The sequence below is a fragment of the Apteryx mantelli genome, chromosome 8 (genome assembly GCF_036417845.1).
Source record: "Apteryx mantelli isolate bAptMan1 chromosome 8, bAptMan1.hap1, whole genome shotgun sequence".
In the NCBI taxonomy this organism is placed as follows: domain Eukaryota; kingdom Metazoa; phylum Chordata; class Aves; order Apterygiformes; family Apterygidae; genus Apteryx; species Apteryx mantelli.
Genome location: NC_089985.1, coordinates 25,279,510 through 25,306,949, shown reverse-complemented (window position 1 = coordinate 25,306,949; position 27,440 = coordinate 25,279,510).

The window sequence follows — 27,440 nt, the reverse complement described above, 5'->3', positions numbered from 1 at the left end:
TTTCCTAAAAATTCACATTTCAAGATTGGGAAAAGTATGAAATGAATGAATGTAGGAAAAGCCCTTCGGGTGTTAAAAGAGAATGCAGCTCATTGGGGTTGGACAATCAGTACAAGCAGGTCAAGCTGAAGCAGCCTTGTCCTCCCCCTGGATCCTGGCCGTGTGTCTCCTCCTCCCTGCCCCAGCAATGCTGGCACAAGTGCTCATATTACCATGCACTGGCCTGATCAGGGAGCTGACCTGGCTGGAAAGAAATCTTTTGTTTGGGCTGGGTTGGTTTTCAGCAGGATCAGTTGTTGGATCTATCTCAACTGTGCAGCAACAGGAGCTGCAGCACCCACGCACGGGAGGTGGCAGGGCGGCACGGCTGTGGGTGGGAGGGATCACCCCTTTTGAAGGCTGCCTGCTGGTTTGATGACCTGATCTAAGCCTTGGATCAGATCACATTGGGACCATAGCCTCCGAGAGCACTGGACTTTGGACAAAGAGATGGAATGTGTCTAAAGATGGGATGAGAAGAGTAAGGAAAGGAAAAGCTTGCCTCCTCTTTCACCATAACTGCAATGAACCCATCACCATACTGTGTCACACACCTGAGCTAGGATGCCCTGCGCAGACTGTGTGAATATTCACTTTGTGCCTCTTGAGGTTGGTGATGCCGTATCTTGGCTGCTGACTGCACCACCATCACGCTTCCAGCACTGTACAAGAGCTGGGGTGGAGCAAGCAATGTAGGGTCGACACTTCTCCAGCTGTCCAAAGTGATTTCCAGGCTACTCCCTAGCTGTTGCCTGGAATGCCAATGACATACAACCACTAATGGACCCAGGAATGTCAGCAAACATAAAAATGACACATTTCAAATTCAATTTACTGGAACCAATTTTTAATCAGGTAAAGAGTCTGTATGGACTGCATCAGTAGAATTGGGCTTATGGCTGTATAACTTCATATCCATTTTCAGAAGCACTCATATGACTTAGGAATTTAAAGTCCCAAATGTAAGAGTATTAGGAGCATAAATGTCTTTGGTTTTCAATGGGATCCAGACCCCAGAGTCACTGAGGTGCTTTCAAAAGTCTGTATTTTGCCCTTGAGGAATTGTATTTCCCTGTCCTATTTTCTACTGAGACATGGAAGAGACAGAATTACTAGGCTATGAGAGTTGATTCTCATACAGAAGATTACATGATTTGCTAGATCAGATTCTTTATGATCAGTGATAAAATCAAAGAGAAAGACTAACTGCTTCTTCTTGTCGGGAGCTGTGGAATGCAGAGGACCAGCTGAGAGAAGAGGTGGGGGTGGTTCAGAAAGCAATAGATTAGATCAACTTCTTGTCACCTAACACAATCACAACATTTTGCTTTCATCTTTACTTTTAGCCTTTTTGGCCTGCAAAAGGCAGGAAAGTAGAACAATTGCCTGGATTTAGAGCTTTATCTCTGAGCAATGGTAAAGACATTGGTAAAAGAAATTTCTTTTTATATACAAATTTTTTCCTAGGACACTTTCAAAGTGTTGAAACCTTCTTTTCAGGCTAAGCATATGTTACAGATGCCTGAGCAGGGAAACATATGTACACATTCCTCTGGCACAGTTATACCCAGGGAATAATAGACTCTCATGACCATTCATGTTCATAAAGGTGTGGCTGATACCCTATCACCTCACTGTTAACTGAATCTCATTTTAGTCACCCATTCCCACAGGGACTTTTTCTTTCTGTATTTCACATGCCTGAACTGCCCAGGTTAGGCTACAATTTACCATACAACCTCTCTGAGATCACTACTTTCCAGTGAGGATGTTAGCGCTTTTTAGCATCTCCTGCCTTCAACAAAAGAGGCCAAGACGCAGGAGGATGGCAAGTCCTGTGTAGCAGAATACAGTATACAATTTCAGAGCTACATGGGTGAAGATACATGTTCAAGGATTAGAAGTGCTGAGCAATTGGCTGCTGAGGTAATACTTTCGCATTGCTCTGCATGCTTTGGAAGACTGATACGTGACTTCTGGTCTAGCCCTGCAAGGATAATCAGATATGTGCAGTGAGACATTTGGTATTGATCTACTCCTAATCAGAAATCAAACTAAACCTTATCTTATGACAAAGTGTAATTAACTATTTTGTTAATTACTATAATTATCCTCCCCACATTTATTTTGACAGCAGTGTCAGTAGCAGAAAACTATTTCCTTAAATTGCCTGTTGTTTATTATGAATTACAAATTCATACAATTTTGACAAATGATTTTATTCTCCTTTTAACAACATGCTTTGCAACAGACAGCTTTTCAGACAAAATGGCCATCTACTTGAAAACCAAGTTAGAAAGGTCACACAGAGAGGATTAGCTATACTGGAGCTAACAAGCATCACATTTGACCAAATACAAAATGCCTTTTTCTTTCCTCTTCTGTGTAAGGTTCTTTGGACACCTAGATGACATAATGAGATGTTAAAAAAAAAGAAGAAAAAAAAAAGAATGGTTTATAGTAGTCATTAACCCAGAGGTAGCCAATGGGGGACATATGGGCTAAATGTGACCCATGAAATCCTGCAATGTGTCTTGCCCATTGTAAATTAACCCCTTTCTCCCTCTATTGTGTGATGAGGAGCGGGACAATACACAGAGGCAGCATGACGTGACGCATTGGTGGTGCTCCAGGACTCAGTACTGGTTTTAGCTCTACCATATCTCAAATAGGTGACTTGCAAATGAGATGTAGTTGTGGCCAGAAATCCTCAAAAAGGCAGGAATTCAAGTGGGAGCTCTTCATATGCTTTTAAAGCTGGAATCAGACCATCTGCTCTGTGCTTCATTTAGCAACTTCTATTCTTAACTAAAATACTTTTTGAGCCAGCTGCTCAGCACTGCAATTCCTCCTTTCTGCCCAGCAGAGCTCAACCTCTGGGGAGCTATGACAGAGCCATTAATACAGTGCTTTGTCCAAAGCAAAACCACGGTTCTGTTGCTGGGACAAGGTTTACCAAACAGAAAACAGAGACTGGCTGCACTAACAGGAAAATTGCTTGCATCAAGATGGGTCTGTATTTTCCATGGGCTGCATCTCCCACTAGGAAAAGGAAGGAGTAGAGACTGGAGTGGCTGAAGTAAGCGTGACCCTCGTATGCTCCCTGCCTGCCCCTGTGATTTGTGCTTGCAGAGTCTGGTTGCTCCTGAGTTGAATTCTTTGTTTCTTGCCTCTACATATACTTTTGGGCTGCTGAAGACTCCTCTGAGGTGCCAGTATGGTATTCTGAAATGACACAACAGGCCCGCAAAATCGGACCACAGAAATGTTTCAGGAGACACCTCCCCTCTATAGAATGGCAGTGATGGAGTTAACAGAGCTGGCACCTCTGCTGGGATAGTGCAACACACATTGTGTTTCCTAAGTGGTAATGACTAACATGGTCAGCAGTTGGTGCCAATACTGAGCATTTGGTTAACCTCCTAGTTTGCTTGTAGCAAAAGTAATTTACTCCGTACACAGACATCTACCCCCGTCTAATCTCCTTGACGAGAGATTACAAAGGGGTGGCAGGCTAAAGTGGCATGAAATTCCAAATATCATATCTATTTTTACTTATTGACACTAGAACAATATCCGTGGGACAAGGATTACTAAACACAGAAAGATATTCTTTCTTAAAAGCCAGCTTTGCTTCCTGGTTTAAAATAACAGCGGAGCAGGTCTTGAAACACGAAATAAGAAGTCCACCACTGTGCCACACCAGGGATGGATTTCTGCAGCGTGTATCTATGGAAGGTGGATTTCAAAATTACACAAAGACACTGGGAAATGAATACGATATTCGTATGTGGGTTTATTTATACTAGGTATGCTTCTTGACTTGAGAGTGAGAAACAAGAAGACCGGACCGTGTGACATATGACTAATCACAAAGTGACCAGGGAGCTTGATTTTACTGCACTACTGATGTGGCTTGTGATACTTGGTGTGCTTCTGGAGTCACACGACAAAAATTTCAACTGTCATTAAGAAAAGATATTTCTAGCCCTTGTTACCCAGGAAAGTTTGAAAACATGACTGAAGGCACACACTGGTTCAAAACCCAGAGAGAGATAAAAAGAGCCAAAATGCACTTCATTTAAGCCTCATGATTTAGCCTAGTCTCATGATTTTAGGGTCTCTGAATCATGATTTTTGAACGTGGGGGGTTAGCAAAATACCATCATCATAACTAAGCAACAGCTTAATAAATGAATGTAAATGCATTAATAGGATAGGGAATGTAACGTCAACAAATACTAGATAGGAAATGAGATTCAAATAATGAATAAATTTGAAGAAAACAATCATTTCAGAGATATATCATGAATATAGGGAACATAAACACAGGGATGGGCCTATCGCTTATGTTACTCTATTTTCTATATGTACAGCAGAAATTTAGCATTGATGTTAATACAATCAGGATCAGGCCAGCAATCAGTAATTTAAAAACACCTACCTTTAATATATTTATGTAATATTGGTTATTCATTATTTACTTGAGTTAGAATAAACCTTTAAAGTCATTGCTGGCACTTGGTATATTCTTATGCAAGGGAAAATACACAGACAGAAAAGTATTTAAAAATTGTATTAAGCAAAATATTTGGGATCATCAATGAGCTGACAGTAATCCTCATGTCCCATTAGTTCCCAAACATCTGAAAAGTATTTCTATGCATTTCTACACTTTTATCCCCAAATATGCATTGCCACCCATAGAAGAACCACGAAATACACAGGCACAGACATGGGATACTGGATTCCAACTCAGAGCAGGGATTTCTTCTGCCCTAATTCTGCCAGTTATGCAAACTCATTTGAGTTTCTGCTCCACTCTTCTCTTTTTTCTTGCACAGCAAAGACACTTTAAAAAACAGTATATTCTAGCCCTTCACTACACTTATGCCCCCTAAATAGCACAAATATCAAGATGGAGATTTTTTGCCGTGAATGAAATCTCTTACCAGGACCCTGCAATGGGAAAGGCACACGCACCTCATACTCTGCCCCCTTCACCGTGACTCTCGGAAGCACCTGGACACCCGGCATTCATTGCAGCGCAGCCAGGTCTTCCCAGCGGCGCAAGCGGGCGGCAGGCCCTCACGGTGCTGCTGCCGTGCGGCCCGCGGGAGCCAGGCCCCGGGACCCGCGAAGCCTTGCCCGCCGCCGCGCGCCTCCCCGGCGGTACGCGGCTGAGCAGCGCCGGGAGCGGAGGCGGCGTTCGGCAGCGCCCCCGGGCTCTCCGGGGCTGCTCACGACTCACGGCCTCTTTGGTTCAGTTCTTGTGACTTTCAACTCCCCCAAAGATGGTTAAATCTCCTCTTCATTGCCATCCAAGTGCCCGTCCCAAAGAGACCTTTGCGAGCGGCAACGCCGGGGCGAGGGGCCTGGCCGCCACGCCTGCCACCACCGTTCCCGCAGCTGCTTCAGCAGTTTCCACCAAATGCAGCCGAGCAGATGAGCCGCCAGGGAGCCGGCTCCTTTAACCCGCTTTGCTGCCGCGGTGCACATGGTTTCCCATTTCCAGCAGTGGCTTACGAGTGAAAAATCCCAACTTTTGCTGTTGATCTGTCCATCTTCGTATTCTCATCAGCAGACTGCAGCGCACTCTCCTTACCTCCCTTCCCTGCCCTTTCCACTTTTTTTTAAAACAATTTCTCTGTATTGGCTTTATGATTCAATAAAGTTATTCTCCTGATAAGTGTGAAAGGTCTCCTTCTTCTTCTGTGCTGCAGTTTGTACTTCTGCAGCTCCCCATTACCATGGCTTCTGTTTCACACTATCACTTTTAAAGGTCACTTGTTTCCTTACACATGCAGTCAAGCCCAACAATGATTTAATGACACCTGAACAAGCTTGTATTAAAATTACCCACTCTGTGATCATAAATAATTATTAAGTAAAAGAAGAAGAAAGCAAACATGCTTCTTTTCAAGGAACCAACCCTGAAGATATCAGTTAAAATGTTAAAGTATATTAACCAATTATATAAAATCCTTTCATATTGCCTTGCTTCATTTCCAACACGGCACGGGCTATTTTGTCTGTGAACTCAAGTGGAACAAAAAGCTACAGAATGCAATTTGTGTCAGGAGCCGGACTACAGCCGGACAACTAATTCTAATTAGTACAAATCCCCCACGGGCCGCCGCGGGCCGAGCGCGGGAAGCCACCGCCGAAGGCGGCTCCTCCTTGCAACAGGTGGGCCGGGGTCCCTGAAGGTTGTCATGGCGATAGCCACCGGCAGACCTTTTGCTGGACACCAGGAATTAACTGCGTGCATGTCCAGCTTTGAATGTGATATCTTTTAATATACTTCTGAACTAAAGAAGATTGGCTCTTCTAATTGGTTAAAATTAAAACAGCACAAGAGTTTGCCAAGAACTACAGCCGTGTAATGCAGGTCTCATTTCCAACTCGCAAACTCAAATTCTTTGCATATCAGTACAATAAGGGTATTATGGGGGGAAAAAAAATACTGCGGAGAAAAGTCTTTGCCATCTGATATATTCTGTCGAGCACCTCCCTGACGCAAAATATTTATGCAACTCATTAATATTTGACATTTGACGCAGATCAGACATATGCTTTTAAAATTCCGATCGATTATAAGAAATAATGATGGGGAGAAAGCGATAGTTTATTAATCTAGCTATTGAACTTTACAGCTAAGCCTGATCTGAAGCAGAGGAGGGAAGCCTGGGCATGTGCGGCTCCCGTTCATGCAAACCGCTCCAGCTCCAGCCGGGCCGCCCCAAGGAGACAGGCAGCGGGACTAACACCCGCTCCCTTCTCCCTGGGGCAGAGGGCACAGAAAGGCGAAGGTGCAATAGGAACTGATAAAACACGCCTACTGGAAAAAGTCCTTGGAAGAATGGAGCAATGCATTACTCTTCATACAGATTAGGATTAACTCATTCATGTATTCTTGTAACAGCTAAACACCAGTGAAAAACTTTGTTCTAACTCCGCTGGGAAAGAAAGGTGTTATGCCAAGAAAATGCTTAGTTGGAGATGTCAGAGCCGGGGGTATAGGCAGCGCTCGCTGCACGGGCTGCTGCCCGCCGGCCGGCCACGGCGGCGGCTCCACGCCGGGAAGCCGGCACAGCGGGGACCCTCCTCGCTCCCCGCTCGCGGCGGCTCAGCCACGGCACTGCGCCACACACCTGCCTGCGTGCCGCCCGCTACGCTGCCTACGCTGACATGTTTTACCCAAACGATACTACTAGCTATAAGAAACAGTTATTCCATATGCCTCAGTTACTTCGCATTTAGAGCTCAGTTTAGGGACTTCAAATAATCCTTCATCAGCATTTCATACCAACCTTAAAGTAACAGAGTTTGTTTCTCTATCTTTATTTCATCTACTTTTACTAAACATTTCAGCTAAAAACACTCCAGAGGGATGTGCCAACTACTACTATGTCACAAGAATGATTTTATCAGGAAAATGCCTCCACTACTAGCTCATAGAGTGTTCCAGTACTATTGTTTGGGTTGCACCAGAGGCTAAAATGTGGCTTCTTTTAATAACACATTTGCATAAGTTGATCTGAAAGATCCCCCTGTGATGACATTACTCCAGGGTTGGACTGTCATCTCAAAAAAGCCTGAGGTGCTGGTCCCAAAGAGATCAAACTCAAGAATTAACTAGTCTTCATAAAACAGCAACATCTCTACAAGCAGTAAAACAAATGATTATCATTTCTTTTTGGCGATGGTCTATGCCAAGCTAGAGAAAAACAGAGCTTTCAAACACTGACAATCTGGTATATTGAAGTATGACCATTATTTTTTATTTTCCACATTTTTGGTCCAAAGACAGTTCTGAGTAATTGATTCCCATAATGAGCTATGGTTCGTTAGTCAATTTAATTTATAATTGAATTGGATGGATGTAACTCTGTGTAAAATTGTCTCTGAAGAATCTGTTTTGTTCGTCTGTTCAACTTCTGACAGGGATGGAAGAAAATCTAAATTATTCCCTTCTGCAAGAGGGAAAATCTCTGAAAGTCTCAGCATCCCTTGTGAAATTAAGAGGAAAAATATTTTTAATAGTTGCCATGCAAAAATAATATGACTTTACTAAAATTTATACAACCCTGACAATTAACACATTAATGCCTGGAATGGCGGCTTAAAAAGAAAATCAAAACTTGAGGAAAGGCATGAATCAGCAGCTCTGCCTGAACATTTGGAAAGATAACTCTTAACCAGAATGAAAGCCACAGACAGCTATCTACTGGTAAGCCATGCCTTACTTCTTTGCAAATACTGCGGAAGGTAGAGGGTCTGCTTCTCCATGCCTTTATACCAATATTCTGAAGATATAATGGTTTCATTAGGAAATGCCTGATGTGAAAAATCAGACCAGTGAGTTACTTTTTTCTTCTGTTTATAGCCAGAAAATCCACTGTCTGCCACAACCATGAAACACTGGAGTGCTCTAAATTTACGGTTTGGTTCTGTAAAGAGAATTGGAAAGAGCAGCTCTACTTTCTGTGGACCTTCCTTTGTCCATTGCAAAGCTGCTAAAACACAGAACAGGATGCGAGAATCACTTCTGCTTAACAGCAGAGGCAGGAAAAACATAGATCGGTTAAGAATTTGGGGGATGAACATAAGGCCCCATTTCAACTTGATTTTGCCCTGGGGTTCCCTGGGTGCAAGGGCTCACACACAAACCCACTTTGATTCTAGAGAGTTCACATCGTGTGCTGAATACACTTTCCTCATAATTTTTCATATCTAAAGATAACCACGGAAAGTCTCTGTCTCTATTACTGGTCTTAGTATGGTGTACTAGTAGTAAATGATACATTTAGCTTATAAAGAAAAATTATAAAGAAAAAAGTGAACCAATTCATTCAATATTTGTACTTTTTATACAGAGATAGAAATATTTGGCATTGATTGTGTGTTAGTGTACATATATGCTAGCAGTAAAACAATTGCTACGTTATTATGTAAGCACAGTATTTCTTGTAATCTGGCCTCATGCAAAAGCAAAATATACATTCTGTTTGCTGAAAAAATAAAATGTACTGAGAAGCACTGCAATGGGATAGGTGATGATGATCAGCTATTATCAGTCCCAGCAGGCACATATTTTTTCTTAACAGCCATAGGACTGCTTCTCTGAAAGCCAGGCACAAGGAATTTTTAGTTTAGAGCATTTCATATTGCTTTTTAGAGGCAAGCATGACACACGGCTGCACAAACTCTTATGGCCTCCAGTTAAGGGGTCGCTTAACAACCTCATTTGTCTACTTTTGCATCAAGTCCCCAATAAATTCTGATGGGCAACAGGCTCCCAGGCTCCTTATGTTATCCAGATAATGTTTTTTTTTTCCTTTTCATGTAACAGTAATAGTAGAAATGTTGCATCCAATCTTCATCATATTTCAGAGGTTGTTTATAATGTTTCCGACTGTTTTTTTCCACTAACGACTATTTGCTTGGGTGAAAATGGATATGAGGCTAAATTCTGTGACTGGTCACACCCATTCACCTTTGCTGAAGTGAATGAGGTTGTAAAGGTGTAACTAAGGAGAAAATTTGACCTATTATATCCACTTAAGAGTTACCACAGGCTATTTATTTCTGGGCAATGCTATACAGATGCAATAGGAGAAGCAGGCTGGAGCTATTGAAGACCATTCTTATTACTAATTATTACATTTCTGCTGAAAAAATTCTTTAATATAAATAATTTTCAGCACTGCAAAGGCACCGGAGACAATGAAAGTTGTTTCTAAAAAATGTTAAAGCTGACATCAATCATTTATACATAATGCACAAAGCAATGAGGGCAAACTCCTCAGTGCAGATAAGAGATGTCACAGTAAACTTATGTTCCAAGGCAGTGGTATCAGTTACGATCGATCACTTGGTAGCCAGCGCAAGTTACATTTTTACTTTAGTCTTTAAACTCTTTTGACTGCACTACCAAAAGTATTGTTTTAATCTAAAGTGCTAGATCAATATTTCTGATCAATAAGCATTCATTTCCAACTAACAAGGACAATGGTTAGTGGATTCCTTTAAACATTTTCATTTCAAGGAAATCTTTGCTGTTTTAGAATCAGATCTCTAACAAAGTGTATATGAAAAAGGAAAATGAGCACAAAACATATAAAAGAACTTCTGGATAAATTCAGTTGTTCCTCCAGCACAATTTCCCCCTCTCTTATGATGCTAAATCAGTAAAAATTCTGTATGGCCTTTGTATTTTAAGTAATTATGAAATCCAATAGCATTACTATTAATTTTTGCTATCACAGTACACAAAGCCAAACCAAACAAAACCCAAACCACAAATGAACAAAGCCTAACTGACAAATTTCAGTTTTGGAAAATTCATCCCTAGCGATAACAAAGTACTAAACAACAAGCACAGCTGAGAAAAATGCATCTGGTTCACACGGGTAGGACCAAATTAAGACTTGCTATAGCATCCAGGAATCCCATCCACTTTCAGACAACATAAGTTTGGCAACAAGAATGGGACCAAAATGGTGGCAACTACTGACCCAGCTGGCAACTAAGAGCTGGTCGGGATGAACCTTTCTTCATGGCAATGGACAGATCTTGAGGACTGACTTTCCGTGCTCCCTGGCAAGGCCAGACACCAGCATTTGGAAGGTCTTTCTGCCCCTCCCTACTTAGTCCTGGGCTTTTCAGAGAAGGACAAGATCCTGCTCTGAACATCCTAGGGACTTGATGCACTTTAGAGACATGTTTGGCTATAGAGAAATCAGGACTTTTGCCACAGTGGTGTTTATTGACCACTCCCTTTTATTTTACAAGTCTAACTAGGAGAGAACATGCTGTTTTCCACGCCTGCAGCTGTGCTTAGCAGTCACCACTAAACTCCATGTTCTCTAATTTTCCAACACAATGATTTGCTTCTTCACACACACTTTTCTCCTCAAGATGCTGGCTGTTGTTTATACGACAAGAAATACTAAAGCTAGAACTAAAAAAACAATTGGATCCCTTCAGGCTGGGCTGTCAACATTATGCACTGCAGAAACTATGTGCTTGGTGCCCTCCGTCCCCTCGTGGCAGTCCTGGCACCAAGGCGATGGAAGTCGTTTAAATAGTTGTCTGCAGATGCCTCTTACATAGGCTGTAAAGCCAGGCTGCTGCAGTCACTGCACGCCTCCCTCCACTGGCATCTCCCCACGATTACGTGTGCTGAGGGGACCCTGAAGACAGGACTGGCGGGTCTTGTGGCTGGTGGTCCCGAGCTACACAGCAGCACTCCCACAGCATTGCTCTGCCAGTGTGACACAGGCTTGAAAACATAGTTCAGGCAGATCAGAGCATAATGTCCATACTCTCCCTTCTCCTTCTTCATGGCTGGTGACAGAGCTGTGGTTTGGATGGGACGCAATTAAAATACAATAAATACCATGTTGTACTGTTCATACAGGCTTCATTCCCCTTTATACTTCTGAGGCATTACTTTGGGTTTTGAATCAACCCCAAATTTAAAGCTAAGTCAGACAATTTGTTTTAATTCATCTTTATCATAACTACTGAATTTCATATGTTTTTCACCCAGAAACATAAATCAGACAAGATTCACTCAAACCTTGACTCAGATGCACGCACCCCAGTGAACTTTATGAGGAGTTTGGGCCGAGCTCAGAGGTTCATACCATCTTTGCTATTAATTCTATAGATGGAAATAGAGGGAAAGACAGCTGCTAAAATGGGTTGCATGGAGATTACACTTTTCTCACTGGGAAATGATGGGAAAAGAATTTTGGCTCCATTAAATACAGTGTCCCTTCAGACAGAAGGCTTAACACAAAATGAATGGAAGGTCAAACTTTTGTAGGGCTATTAATCTGCACTGTGACTTATGCAGATTGAAAAATATATGAGAAATGTAAACACAGTATTCACTCTGCATTAGATAGCAGGAGATATGCTGAGCCTGAACAGATAACCTTCTGTGAACACTGGGAAGTTGTATTTTATGTGAGAGTTGTATGAGCCCTACTCTTTATGGTGCATATTCATCTAACACAGTACTCAAGTCTGAAGGAGTGAGTGAAGGAGGAGGGACAAGAGGAGGAAGGCTGCTGGATACATGCATAAATTTACCATAAATGGTAAAACTCTCATTGACTTCAACTAAGCCAAGAAGTCAGTCCTGATTTTTATAGGCGATAGAGCCAGAGTGATGTTGGAAATATAAGAATTTGGGCCAAACTGATCTGCATTAAAAAGGGGTACACTTACGAACACCCAAAACAGTGCTAAATCTCAATACAATGTTATATAACATGAAATTCATATTTTACTGTGTTTACTTCTATTTTCTTCAGTTTCTTTCTTCCCAGATACTTCAGCATTGTCTTCCCTTCTTCAGGTGTTTTCCCATCACAATTATTCCCTTGTTTCAAAACACTCTGGTCCATGTTCATTTATTTCCCTGATCATGCCTTTTCTATCCTTTGCTCTAGCCATCTCCTCAGCTAGTCATGACTCTTTCCTTTGCTCTACTTTGGGGTTCTTCGTTTTGCTTTGCTTCTCTTATTCCTCTCCTTTCCCTTCCGCTTTTTCACACAGCCTTCCTTCGATCTGTCATTTTCTTTTCCTTTGTGTGGTTTTCTCTTTTCTTTATTTAATTCATAACTACTTCCTTTTTACTTTTTGTACTTTTCCTACTTCTCTGCTTGCTTTCTCTCTGAAATTTTCTTATATATTCCATTTCTTCATGGGAAGAATTGGATTTGGAAGAAATGGTGGGAGTCTATATCATCATGTCACCATTCTCAAATTTGTTTCAAAAGTACAAAAGCAAACAAAGCATTCAGTAAATAAGGGCTTTTTTTAAATTATTTTTGCTTGCAGGAAATAGACCCTTCACCTGGGCTTTGATAGCAGCGTTCCAGCTTGCTTAGTATCAGGTAAAGACTGGCTCATCTGAATGGTCCACACCAGACGCCCTTCAGGCAGGAGAACACAGTCAACTCCTTCTTTGCTTGGCTCTTATCTTTTTCTGCTTCCTACTATTTTCCGCTACTACGTCCCTCAGAAACCTTCTCCTTCTGTGCCCATAACATCACTGTGTGACTAAAAGCAGTCTCCTGCCACCCATTCCAGCTAGGCCTCTATAGCTTTGTCCAGGAGAAAAACATATCGGATGTTATCCACCCCTCCAGGTTTAGGCTTGTAACTTAGGTGCTCTGAAAGCACCCAGGTCTCTCCTCTTCATGGGGAATTTAGCTTTTAAGTTCCTGTGCTGTGCTCTGAATCACAATTCAGTGAGATATTTAAAGCAGGTAGTATGAATAATTCCCTTTGGGCTCACCACCTCCCTGTTGCTCTGTAGCCAGCCCTGTGATTGCAGCGCCTTCTGCAATTGCTTACATCAAAACAAAGCAGATGGAAAGAAGGGAGAAGAGCTAAACCAAATACGGGAAACTGGCCTACTCTATATGATCGGCCACAGATCTGCTGGAGTCTGAAGACTGCTAGTGGCCCAGGCACTAGAGTTTGGGAACCTCACTGAGTTAGGTACCTGAGGTATGACACAACTAGAAGTGTGTACAATACACACGGCATATTAAACAGCTGATGTTACATGCTTTGGGGGAATATTTCCCCCCAAATAACTGTGGGAAATATTAATTATTTATGGAATATTTGCATAACTGCATAATGTGTCTAGATATAAATAACAGATTATTTGCATAACTGCATAATGCCACTAATCACAGGGAAAAAAAAAGAACAAAATATTTCTGGCATTTGATCACACTGTGTCATATATGCTCTGTGAATCTTCTTCAAGCTCTCCCAGAGAGAAGCCGCAGCACCACTACGTTCTATTCTCTGTACTCCTGTATCCCGTCAGGCAAATAACAGGTAAATCTTCAAACACTTTGCAAATGCTGTGTAAACAGTAGTCTAGTTGCAAGGACTTCTTGCAAAAGCTATAGACTGGATGGTGTTTTGCACAGTTAGTCTGTCCAAAATGGTTGGAGAAAAACAGACCATGTGCACAATGTGTCTAAGTTTCTAGAACCAAAATTTACACCCATGTCATCCCTCCTGAAAAATAACATCACCACTTGCCTCTTAAGCAACAATTTTCATCACACCAAGGAAAGTACCATTCTGCAGATAAGAAAACTAAGGCTCAGAAACGTGAAGTGACTTTTCCAAAGTCAGACAGCAAACCAGGGCTCAAACCGGCATCTCCTGGATCGCATGCTGCGGTGCTGGCCTGCCGACCAGGCTGCGGCTCCCCGCCTGACGCAGGACTCTGCCCGTCTGCTGAAAGTCGCGGTCGGTGGGTGACCGTCCAACGGGACTGGGCTGCTCCTGTGTCCCTACGTTCCTTCTCCTCACCACCAGCGAGCTCAAAGAAACATTGGGATGATCCTGCTCTAGCCCAAAGACATCATTAAACAGAAACAAGCCTGAAAATATGAGCTCAGTTTGTCAAGCTTTAATATTCCCTAATAAACACTGTTCTTTTCTCTGTTAAATACTATTTACCTCAGTGCTAAAGTTTCTAACATACACAACTAATTTCAGAGCCTGATTTCCCAGTACAAACTCAAGTAACAAATGTATAATTATTCTCATAAATAACTCAGCACCTTACAGTATGTTTCAAACAAGCTTCCCCACAAGGTACAAGTGCCCTATATTAAATTCTTTTAAAGTGTAAGTTGATTAAGGTAAAAATTAGTTGTTATTACCTTACGGACATTTTAGTTCTCACAGCATTTCAAAGCCAGTTCTATCAGGAGTGGATTTGTTGCCGCCCACTGGTACAATCATCAGGAAAATTAATAATCATGTGCAGTCTGACTATAAATCATTGTGGTACAGGCAATTAATTTCTGTAGAAATATGAAAGATCTATAAGTATTATTGTTGTGTAAACTACATGTTGTGAAAACTCAGATCCAGCACGGTCAAGTTGCAAATGCAACGCTCCTAATTTCTGAGGGTGATAATGCTGGGTCATCTAAGGCGGGAAGGCCAGCACTTCTGTATAAATAATGCTGGCAGCTACCAGCAGTTTCTGCTGCTCGTACTGCGCTTATGCTGCCTTTGGATCTCTTGAACAAGCACAGATGCTAACTTACAGGGAATGAGCCTGGACAAAAATGCTCACACCTAAGTTTTTGAACACATTTTCAACTGCTGCTTGACTAAAATAAGGCAGTTCACTGCATTTGTTTATATCCTGGACCTTATCATTACACAGGGCAGGTTTCTATATAGCATGTTTCCTTCTGGTTAAGGGCCTGGCGGTCCTGGTGAGAACAGAAGAAAGATGATGTGTACACATGCAGACTACCATATGCCCCTTGTAAGCTAGATTTATATTTCTCTACCAACCCATGCTACTATCCTGCAAAGACATGAGTTTGCCAAAAGTTAGATAGATAAACACAGGATCAAGGCCATAAAGTTCATTTTGTGCTGAAAATAAGAGAAAGTAAAGCAGTTACAAATTCAATATTTTTCTGGACTTACATATTAAGATAGTATGTCCTGTAGCACTATGAGAGATATTTTTATAGAAGGCTGAAAATCAAATTTAATTTGTTATAGTTAAGTCAAATGATTTCCAAATTCCCTGGATTTGGGTTTTCAATATTTAGGAAATCAACCAATCAAAATTCACATACCAGAGAATAAGAATAATACGTTGCCACCAACTTTTAGTCCATTAGACAAATTATTTTCTAGGGGTTAAATTCAGTCCCATTCACCACACCTGAAAACATTTGAACAACTTTTAATAATGCCTTGGATTGGAGGCTTTAGGCTGGATGAATGGTAAAGTATTTACCCATTTGTTGCTAGGTTTTCAAAAGCACAGAAGGAAAATGTGTAACAATGGAAGTAACCATGAAGTGAAGCATTTATAGAAATGAAAAGAATTAAAATAATTCACATAGTGATCATTCACATTGAAAAATATTAAAATATTAAAAGTAAAATGTTTTCTAGAAGTGTTTTAAAAGGATGGATGATTGGCTTTCTTTTTAGCCCCTTATAAAACTCTTCATTCTGCTTGATCCAGCTTTGAAACGCATATTTTGAGGTATAAGTATCCAAACCTCACAGTGAAGTTCATTATTGAGGAAGAACATATCCATAAATAAGGAAGCTCTCCCTTAGAAAATCGCTCAGGACATTTTTAATAGTTTCTAAGATGGAAACAGAATAGACAGCTCAAATAATTATCTGGTATATTAGGCCTCTGCTCATTCCGTAAAAGCCAAAAGAATTTAACAGGCCATACGAATTGTATTTGTCATTTACTAAATGTTCAAGTGAAGCTATGAACTAAACCAGGTATCACAGAGAAAGGTACCTAGATACTTTATTAGATGAAACAGCACACTACCAGAAAGCTACTGCCGGAAGTCAGAAAAGAAAGCCCAATTTCCTCATTAGGAAATAGTTGTAAATAATTCAAGGATGTGATGTTTTCCATTGATATACATAACACATTTACTGCATTTTAAATAGCTGAAGGAAACTCCAAAGGAATGTACCTGCTTCCAGAAAGACATACACAGTTTTTTATATTAATAAATGGGATTTTGGACTAAGCTGTTGTCCACAACGGTGTCACTTGTTTACTAAAGGTAACCATGTACTTGAGAGACTGAGCAAACCAGCTCTGCACTTTCGGTAAGCTTGGAAGTAAACATACCAAGAGGGTAGAAATCTATATGCTCGTCACTTTGTCTCTTCCTCATTCTTTCCAGACCCCCAAAGGACACCTGGATCTTGCAGGCAAACTTAGCCATATCCTAGGCTGCTTTTGAGTAATGATTCAAATGAGACACTAAACAATTTCTATCAACAAAATTTTGCAGTTTGTCAACTAACCTATAGGCTTGACTGGAGAATCGTTGACAGGCTGTAGGAAGGACAGGGGTTATTCACATGCCCGGATGAGTGGTCTGTGCCTATCCATGCTGCTGGCACTGGCGCCTCTGGATGCCCACTGCACTTTTGTGGTACAGATACAGAGGTCTGAAATGGTAGCATACCACCCACATATACCCCAAACCTGCTGTGTACCGCTGAAGTATAGCTAAATGTATTCTTTCATTTGGGTTTAAAATGATGTTTTCATTTTAAAGTTATGCATTGAGCTATAGCCACATCTGCATTATCATCTAGGTTTATACAGTCATTAGAGAGCTTTGATAAACATCTAGGCATATCGTATAGTTGAGTGTAATCTATCTAATCTATCTGTCTATCTCCTTGCAATTCTTCCCATATACGGGACATAAATCTTAGGCAGGGATTTGAGGATGTATTAGGATAGTATCAAAAGAGATGAAAATCACAGCTGTTCCAGCTAAAAGCCCTTCCTGATTTGTTAAACAAACATAAAATTTAGTTGAGAATTTCCCAGATTCACCTGGTTCAGCTGTACACAAAGAGTGGTTAAATTAAATGATCTTTCTCACAAAGGTCAAAAGTTAAGTGTTCCTGGTTACATGAGGCCTCATGCCTAATGGGATGATAATCCAATTCTATGGCATCAAGAAAGAATCCTTCTCCTAGTTATTAAATATGCATGTCTATCCCAAGCAAAATACATTGGAACAGTGAGAAGTGGAGCTAATGTACAACCCCAGAGTAGACTTGCAAAAATGTCAACTCGGAACAGAAGAGTAGAGAAGAAAAAACAAACTGAACCTCCCACAGACAATTCCAAAGGGTAAAAAGAAAATTAGAAAATGATTTGCAAAGTCAAACGCTCATAACAAAAACAGAAAGAGGACCACTCTCACACTGAAGTTACATGACTTTTCCAAGGCAATGTTTATTCTAATTTTGATGTAACATTTTAGTAATCCTATTAACTACTGATAAAAGAAAGAACAGCAACTTTATATTGCAGGGTAGTAATTTCACAGTAGGTTTTATTTCCACAGACAATCACCCATGTTATTTGTAATGTTTTCCTATTTTTCTATGGATAAAATTGCAAGTCCCAGTTGCAAAGAAATAAAATGTCAGTGTGAAAATTAAAGTCCCTTTAACCAGGAACCTTGCAGATAACTAACCTTTTAATACTGCAAAATTGTTAACTGCCAGAATTTCATGGAGTTAGACTAGTAAAACTCACCAGAACTTTTAGCAATGCATGTCAGTGATCCTGCACTGTGTTACACTGCTTTCCATAGATAGCTTGGGAAATTTTGAACAGAGAAATGAAAGAGGCAGATGTCAGACCCTCTAATGAAGGTAATCCACTTTTCCACAAGTGTAAAAAGAGTTGGAGGCTGCCATCAATATATTGAAATATCCCAGTCTTCAGCTGTGGTGGAAAGGCTCAAGGATTGTACATAGCCTCCAGAGACATGGTAAGACAAGATCAAAAGTCCATAACAACCTAATGCAGAATCCTCTCGTATCTGTGCGTTGCATGGTTAGGATGTAGGTAGCTACAGCTGTCATCAACCATCAACCTAGGCTTTAGACTCCATCAACTTTTACTCTGGCTTAAAGGCAATGGTGTCTCTGAGTGTTATAAAACAGACAGTGAGGAGGGGCCAAACAAATCCAAATCTTTTCACAATATTTATTTGGATGTTAGCTTGCCTGGAAGCTGCCACTACTCTTTCACATATTCTGAATAGACCATGGTCCCACACTTATCACCAGCCTTTACGCTCTATCCGATTATCCCTGTATTTAGCCAGTGTAACTTGCATTCGGCAAAGCATATATTCCAGAAAGGTATCCAGTCCTGATTTGGAGAAATCGAGGGATACAGAGCCTACTCCTTCCTGTGGTAGCTTCTTCCAGTGGTTAACCATTTTCATCATTAAAAATATGTGCCTTGTTTGTAATTTGACTGTCATGCTTCATCTGGGAAGCCACTGGTCCTTGTTATACCCTCCTCTACGAGTACACAGAGCTTAATACTTGGAAATGTTTTTCCAGGAGCATACTCTTACACTACAGTGTTATCTCTCAATCATCTTTCTGATACCCTGTTTTTTTGAAGCCCCACTCACTGTAAAACATTTTGTCCAGTCCTTAATTAACTTTCAGTGGTATTTTTGCACTTCATCTTCTTATTAAAATAAAAACACCAAAGCTGCACAGATTCCCAGCCTAGCCTCACAATCATGAGCCCAAAGGTAAAATCTCCCCCCTGTTACTCAGTACACCCCTGTTCACACAATCCAGGACTGCACTGGCCCCTTCTGCCACGTGGAGCTCAGGATGAGTGCCGAACTTTTCCAGAATCACGGTTTTCCAGAACACAGTTCCCATTTCTGTACACATGGCTGGCATTACTCATTCCTCGGTACGTAACTTTACATTTGGTGAGACTATAGCACACGTTATTCGATCAGAGTAGCCTACCAACACCAAGGCTCCAGGAACTTTTAAGCTACCCTTCCCTTGCTGGCTGCTGACTCTCACTACCGCGTTGTCCCCCGCGTAGCAATGACTCTGTGTTAAAGCTAACTGCTTTGTGTTGCTGGGGGAATTTTAGCCTGCATCATTCCCCTGACCATTGCACCAACACCCGTATCAGCAGTGGAGGAAAGAGCACAGGGCTGGGAACAAGCACTGCAGTAATGGCTTCAAATGGTTGTGGAAATAAAGAGCCAGCGATTCAATTCCTCCTGTCTGACAGCCTCAGCTTGCTAATTAGCCACCAAGATGCTGCAATGAAAGGAAATGCTGGGGGAAAGGGGAAGAGCTAGCTGAAGGAAGGGAGAGCTGTTGCAGGAATCAGTGAGGTGCTGGAGCAAGGTTAGACTTGCCTGCAAACAGTTTCCCACCGCACTGCACCAAGCTCGCTGCTGCCGGACCTGTGTCACTGCCTCCCACTCAGAGCTCAAGAGTAGCTGAGTGACTTGAGCTCGTGCTCTGCAGCACTGGAGAGAACCTGACCAAGGAAGGTTGGTTTTCTGATCAACTTCCCAGCCACCTCTCCCCATCTCCCCTGTCCCCCCCCAGTAGCCATTGCCCCCCACCCGGTGGCCCTCTCCTTGGCACAAGCCAACAGTAAGCTCAGTTCTCCTGGGCTCTGCGGAGGCAGGTCAGCAGCAGGACCACACCACCCAGTGCTGGTGCTGTTTTGGTAACCTCATTCCTGCAATGTACAAAGCTGGCCATCCCAGGCAGCCCGCGGGCCAGATGCTCCACTGGGAGACCCAGCCTCTGCTCCTCACAGACACTCATGGACTAGAAACCAGCACCTCAGGGAGCAGAGACCCATCAAATCTCCCCACACCAGTCAACTCTAGGTTATAACAAATAAAGAAACATCCAAAGATCCAATAAACCCTCCAATCTCTGTATGCAATGCAATCAAAAGAGCTAGAAAATCACCTTTGTTTTCTTTGCTGGCTGTCTTTCCCCAACGGACAGCACAAACTTCGTCTAATTTGGGTCAGTATCGAGTACTGCCAAAACAAATGAATTAAACGCAAGGCTGTAATGCAGCAAGCTGCATGACCCTTTTCACATGGAGGTACGGACACCTTTGTAACGCCAACGCCATATCCCACTTTGGAGGCTGAGCGGCAGGAATGACAGAGCACAGTCCTCTGATACGGCTGGGTGTGAAGGTGCATCGGGAGTAGAGTTCAGCTGCAGATTCAACAGCCCTCATAAGTTGCCATTTCAAGATTTCCTTCGTTACAGAAATTTCATGAGACTCATCAAATTTCCCACATGTTCACACATTACTCATCACTGTGGTATTTGAGCACCTTAGCCCAGCTGTTTCATGTGAAACCCGTTACCGTGGGCCAAAATCTCAGGAGATGTTGGATGTATATTAGTAGTTCCTGTTCAGTTTTGGGCCCAACACAGACTTCAAACTACCAAGACATTTCAAGGACTTTAGATATAGAGATTCTGCTCTGGACTGATCTTTTCTCTTTTACCAAAAAAACACTGTTTAGATCATTTCCACTGAAGTCACTCTGTGCATCTGTCTTCTTCATCAATCTATTCCCAGTGTGTTCTTTGTTGCACACTGTTTTAATTAGTGTTACACAGTCTTGTATATTCAGCAAAAAACCCAAATATGACAAATGTGATTAAATGTTTCAGTTTTGAGAACATCAGCTTAGGTAAGCTTTTACACAATAAGGCATTAATAATCTTTTGCATACGATATAAAACAATTTTCTGTGATTGATTATGTGTGTGCTGATCTTAACAGCGATAACAATGGATGAACACTTTACTCATTGTGTAGGCAGATACAGTTAGGGAGATGTACATAAAAAATTACCATAGAATTAGGAAGTAAATAAATGTTTAAGTCAAATATTTGTGCTTTTATCCTTGGAATCTAATGATGACAAAGTTTATCGGATATTTTACATTTTACTCGGCAGCAATCATGTGGTTATCATTGACAGATGAAAACAGAGAGGAACTGGGTTATGAATCCCAATAAATAAAGCATTTTACTAAATTTGTATGCATCAGTGTGTGTGCGTTTGTGCCTGCAAACTTTGTGTTATACTCAGAATAAAACAGTGGAGGATAACAAAAAAATCTCAAGCCCCCCAAATAAAGCAACTGAAGCTCTCAGTATTAAAACTTAATGTTATCATGATGTGTCTGGTGTGTATACACACCACTGCTCTCTACTGGGTTAAATCAGAAATGCTTATCTATGAGTCAAAATGCCTATACCACGACTAAGTGAAAATGATTTTCCCTTAGCTCACTTGATAAGAATTTGTTTACAGAGCAAGAAACAGATTTTAATCCTGATGCTTAGCACAAATTAAGGTGGCCATCTTGTGCAAGCTAGTGGCAACCATCACTATACAGCTAGAGCTGAAATTACATAAAGAATTAAAAAGACCTTTTTTTAAACAGCTCTTGCTCATTTAAATGGTATGAACTGCCCATTCAACCTGCATGTGTCTTTGTTTCATGTCTCTGGTCCCCATAGGCAGAGCCATCCCAAACACCAAGCAGTTCAGAGAAGCAGATAATTAACTACTGCCTATTGTACAAATTGCACATTTTCAATTAATGTTCTACCTCACAGGCAGGCCAGTTAGTTTTAATCAGTCTCATGACATCAACTATTGTGGTTACCATTCTCAGATACTAGGAGGCACCTTGACGGAGCTGCGCAGGCAGACGGCAGCATGCGGCCCCTTCAACCGATCCTCAGCGCTCAGCCCCTCTGCTGAGCTTAGCACTCCCTACTAGGTGTTTGAAAAGAAAAAGGTTATAGGATGAGAGAATCACTGAAGGTCGCTCTTCTTGGGAGATGCTGCGTTTTAATAGCTTCAGGCCTATTCTGTACTCTTAAAGATGACATTAGAGATGAGATGGACTTAGTGAAACTTTAGGACCCTTTTGCCTTTGCATTTGGCTCCCAGAATGCCCCTAGCACCGCTGAGGATGGATGTAGTTTACAGCAACCTTGAGACTGCTCTAACTAACTTTGGCGGTGACCTAGAGACTGCAAAAATGGCTTTACTTCTTGGTTTCTTTGTGGCCTGTGCTGAACACAGCTTAGCTAGTGTAAGAGTCAGGGTTAATCTCTGTACTTATGTTTTTTAAAATAGCCTTAAAATTTCAACACTCTATTGAATTAAAAATATAAAGTGTTTGGGTTGGGGGGGGGGGAGTGTGAGAGAGAGAGGAGGGAACAGAAAACTCAAGGAGTAGACCAAAAAAATACACTTCATTTTCACAAATAAGAGAATGACCTTTATAATGCAGTTGGAGCCTTGCTTCTTGTCAGTTATGGGTCAGTGCCCTATTACTGTATTGCCCACACACTATTATTGCAGCAATGCAATTGCACCCCTAGAGGGAGGTTGTGTCAACATTTCTATTACAAACCCCTCTTTCCAGAAGGTTAAAGCCTGCCTGTCAGCAAGGAAATAACTTTATTAAAAACAAACCTTGATAAAAATCCATTTGGCCATGTTTAAATGACTACAGCCTTGTCCCAACAGAAGAAGCATACTGGGTTCAAACGTTCTTGTGCAACTTCAGAAGGGTTTTGCTTCCAGAAATCCTTGCTCCCCTTTGGGGCACCGACAAGACTTGAGAAGGGGAGGGAAGGTACCTCAAGGATGCACAAGGCTTCCCGCAGCTCCTCGGGACATCAGTGCCACGGGCCCTTCCTGGGGAGGCTGAAGGCTGGAAAGGCTGCGGGAAGCGGAGATTTTCCCACAGCCCCAGCTCTGTGCTAAGTCCCAGGCCTCTGCAAGCTGGGGAGTGGAGTCAAAAGACAGGGGCAGTGTTTCGCCTTGCCACAGACATCACCAGATACCTCTTTTTAGGGAAGGTTAGCTTTGCTCCTGCTAGGGAAAGAGCTATGGGGAAGCAACAAGGATGGTGGCCTCTATCAGTGCAGCCCCCATTAGCACAAGATTAGTGCACTTATCCCTAATTCTGGGTGAGGGCTGGGGCTACAGATATACACATATATACACATACATATAAATATAAATATAAATATATATATTATATTATATATATAAATATATATAAAAGAATTACACTGAACCTGGATTTGGCTCCATTTGTTTAAAAAAACCCATAAACATACATTGAAGCCATACACCAAAAAAGCTTTTAGAGGACTCAAAGGGGTCTTTCTGTTGCAATAGGTACATTTACTTGGAATTTCAGTCCAAAAAAATCCATTTTATGTGTATATCTGATTGGTAGATATACATATCCAGGCAGCTTTTTAGAGAGTCTGTCTCTTGTGTGTAAATAAGAGATGTCATTTGTTAAGAACTAATAAAAAATCTTTAAATCAAGTAATTTATATTCGAACCTCCCCCTTTAAAATGAAAAAAAGAGCCCGTAACTGGCCAAGTCAGAGAAGCTATTTATTCTACAGTGCAAACTCTCTCACTTTATGGGAATTTTCTCCTTAAGATAGACAGTTAAAAAATAAATAAAATAAAATAAATGGTGATGTATTAAAAAGAAGAGGCTCCGTTCAAAAGGACTGAGCTTCAAACACACTTCCCACAATGTCTGCTTTGGTTTTGAGTAGTTTTGCTCACAAATAAAGGTCCTTTAGAACAGCACACTGCTTCAAAACAGGGCCAAAATAGTAAGTCCAAGACATGAGTGCACGGCAAAGAGGTAAATGAGTTTTTTTCCTAATATAGAGTTGAACTGGAAACCGTGGCAGCCTCAAAGAACATTAGAGACCTGCAGGTCCCCGTGACATATTAACAAAGTAGAAAACCCCAAGATAAGACCCTGGAAGAAAGAACATAGCAGCATAAAGAGGGATCAGAGTACACTGCACAGCTTTGCAGTTTGCCCCCTGAAAAACAAGCAGTTTACAAATTAACCGCTGTGTTCGCTAAATCCCAGCTCGCTTGGCAGCAAGAATAGGAAAGGATATGCCAGATAATGCAGTCTGGTTCTGCTCCCTGGTTTACACATAAGCATTGCCTAAGCACAGGACTCATATCACGAGGAGGAAAAGGAAATGCAGGATGAGGAGCAGCAAAGCATCTCCTTGTGCTATGATGATCATGGTGATTACGGTCGTATTTCATGAATCCCCAAGACTGCTGTGTAAATGCAGCATCCTCTGATGACAGTGAGACCTGCAGGTGCCTAATGGCTATGGCACAGCGCTGAGGATTTTGCCTTCTTCCTTTTCTTCCCATCTCTTTTCTTCCCCTAGATGTCAAAATCCTGAAATCTAGGATTGGTGACTGTGATCTCCCTTGGAGATCTGGCCACTTTCAACACAAGCAAGAGCTTGTCAAGTACATAAATCCTTAAACAGTTTTAAAAATAATTGTTGAAGGAAGATCTGCAAACTGAGACCCCTTCTATAGCACAGTGTAGTTTAAGCAGAGGTTACAATTATGCAGTCCCTTCTAAAATCCCTCTTGTTGTAGACAGCCACATTGTGTCAGAATCCATGAGCAACCTTTAACATTTGGATCAAATATACAAACAAAATCTGAAGGAATGAAGGCTAATTCAGGAATGCAAGATCCATTAAACTACGCAAGTATGCATGAACTGTAAAAAGCGGATCCCATACATATCAGCTATAGCCCTTAGCTGTTAGCAGGTGTGAATCAGTCAGTTGTACAATTCATTTGTCTACCTAATTGCACTGAAGATAGGCTTTTACTTTGCCTATAACATCACTAATGAGTAGGTTTTCAGTTCGATCTAACTAATTAATTCTTGTTAACTTCCTTTGCATTGCTGTTCTTTTAATTTAACCAGAGACAGCTGGAACTGCTACTAGCAGTTGCTACTAGTGTTTAGTCTCAACTAGATTACTCCTATTCATTAGGGGCTGTAATTGTTGGTCAAACCCTCCCAAATGGTCATTACAACCTCTGGCTTGCATATTGAATAACAGCAATTTCCTGACTCCAACAGACTCTCATGTGAGGGAGGAGAAAATGCTAATAAAGAAAGAATAAATGATTCTCTGCTTCATTCAGTGCTGTGTAGATTTCCTTTACAGCAGAAATTGTACTGAGGTGGTAAAACGGGTTTCTTGCAGGCCCCCTACCTCCACCCTGAGTGAAAACAATAAGAACCAAGTCAAGCATTCCCTGCTACTGTGATTACAGCATCCGTAAAAGTGATTATATGGCTGCTGTAATCAACTTCAATGAAAGCTGCCTGTTAGAGCTTCAATAATTACTCATTTCTGTTAACAGCTTGCTTTCAGTTTAGTACTTTGAGGCCTAGGAAAAAAAAAACGGCATTTTAATAGAAGATCCTGTGAACACAGTATTTTGGGGGGTAAGAGCTTGTGTGTGGGCAAATAAAAAAAAAAAATGCACATGCAACTTTTTTGTCCTGTTCTCAATAGCAGCCCCTTTTCATTTAAGCTCAGAATCCATTTAACCAGCAACAAGCACAAGTTCATACAGGGTTCAGTCATGTACTGAATGTTTACTGAAGGAGGCACAATAGTTTAAATAAAGTGGCGGTTTTAAATATTTTACCCATTTCTTTAAACAAATTGCCAATCCTTAAACTCTGTGTTAAACACATTTCAAAAGCAAAATACCACAAAGCTCTCTTTCAATAAAACCGCTACTTTTGTCATATTATGCCTCCTCCATCTTGATGTATTTTATTTCTGCAAAGCTCTGCAGAAGAATGGAGCTTACAGAAGTTAAGGGCTCATTTTTAAAACAAAACAAAAGAACCGTTTAGTCTGAGATTAAAACAACACAGGTCAGCATTGCCCTCCAATGTCTGATGTTCTACAAAGTGACACCGCAACTAGGGATGAGGGAAGCAGACTGCAGAGAATTAAGATTGACCAACGCTTTCACCTCAAACTTAAAATCCCAGTCAAGCCTTTCTTGAGGTTAAACTCAGCCTGAAACAAGAAAATGTACAGAAACCACTCCTCTTGTTTGAACAACTTTATGACTATGGTTTTATTTTTCTGGTGTGTCTATACACTTCTCCATTTGAGCCAAAAAAAACCAGAAAGGTGGTTCTCATAGTATCTTAGGGCCAGCTAGTATATTAAAAAAATGCTGTAAATCCTGTAAGAAAGTATAAGTTTGTATAAGTATATGTATATGCAAGTTTGTATATGTAAGTTTGTATAAGTATCAACATGGTTCTATACCTGGAAAATTTCTATCCACCGAAATTCCATCACTCTTCACTTTGGGAGATTTACTGTAACATTACCTGTGACTTAAGGGCCAAATTTCCCAGTGGACAAGGCCCTGCACTGACACAGAGCTGTTGCTCAGGGTTTCTTCTTCTGCAAGAGTCCGAACAAGCAATGGGGGCTCTGGAGCCAGAGGACTGGACACGCTGCAAAGACGATGTGATACTTCTTCAACACAGGACTGTTCCTCCAGCACAGACTTGCAGCTGATGCCAGTGTTTGTACTAGCCAGATGAGGGGCTGAGGAGACTAAACATGCTCCTAAACTACAGATCACAAGGGGGTGGAATTATCCTTTTCCGTCTTGTCTTGCATAGGGGACAAAGTACTAATTGTGATCTGGTGCATGAATGGGAGGAGAAGCACCCTCTGCTTTAGCACCAGATCAGCAGCATCAAGGAGAGCTGAGCTCTGTGAACAATGTATTCATTTTTTAAAAAAACTGCCTTGGCCCAAAAATGCATAACATGCTCTCTGTCCTCAATTAGTTTATCTGATAGGTGAAGTAACAGAAAAATGTTATTAATGTCTTGAATGTAATACAGTGCATGACATTTACATAGCATCTTTCATCCTGAAGGATTCCAAAGCACTTTATAAATGATGTGCTTATGGAAATCACTTCACCGTTGGAGTGGAGCCAGCACTGGGGTTTAAGGCAGCAGCCAGCTGGACAAATGCTCAGCAGCAGAGATTTGGTCAAGGACAACAGTTGGAATTATCTACTCTTGCAAAG